This window comes from Myotis brandtii, unplaced genomic scaffold (genome assembly GCF_000412655.1).
Source record: "Myotis brandtii unplaced genomic scaffold, ASM41265v1 scaffold1102, whole genome shotgun sequence".
Lineage (NCBI taxonomy): Eukaryota > Metazoa > Chordata > Mammalia > Chiroptera > Vespertilionidae > Myotis > Myotis brandtii.
In genome coordinates, this window is record NW_005353757.1 from 258065 (window position 1) to 258684 (window position 620).

Consider the following 620-nt stretch of genomic DNA (forward strand, 5'->3'; position numbering starts at 1 on the left):
GCGGCCACCCCGGCGCTCCTCGGACAGGCACATTCCTCTCCTCCCCTCGCGCGCGCTCCCTCCTCCCTCTTCCTCTCCTCCACCAGCTGACTCCGAGGGAGAGGATGACCTCATCCCTTCTCTTCCAGCTGCCGCCGCTCCCACCCCGGCTCGGGAGGGGCGAGGGAAGAGGAGGGCCCCGGAGGAGGGGCCGGGACCTAGCCGAGCCGCCGAGTGAGGGTGGTGGGCTTGGCTGTCCCTGGGGTCGGGAGGAGCGGCCACGGGGTTGCAAAGGAGACAGATCCCGGGGTTTCGGAGAACACTGGGTGTATTAGAGTCTTAGACCGACCATGGTGGGAGGGGCAGGAGGGTGCGAGAGGAAGGGTCCCGGCGGGTGTGGCGGTGGCCTGGCTAGGGAGGCGCCGGGCTCTTTGTATTCGTTCTATTCTGCGGGTACCTGAGAAGGGCTGGGTGTGCGGCTGGGGCCAGAGAGGGTTGAGAGACTGGGTTTAACTGGTAGTCGCAGTGGGTGTGCCCAGCCGTGGAGAGCTGAGCTGGGAGATGGTGTGCAGAGCCCGTGAAAGCGCAGAGAGGAGCGCACTGCCTTGGGCCGCGGCGGCAGCGGAGGGTGGGCGGGTCTG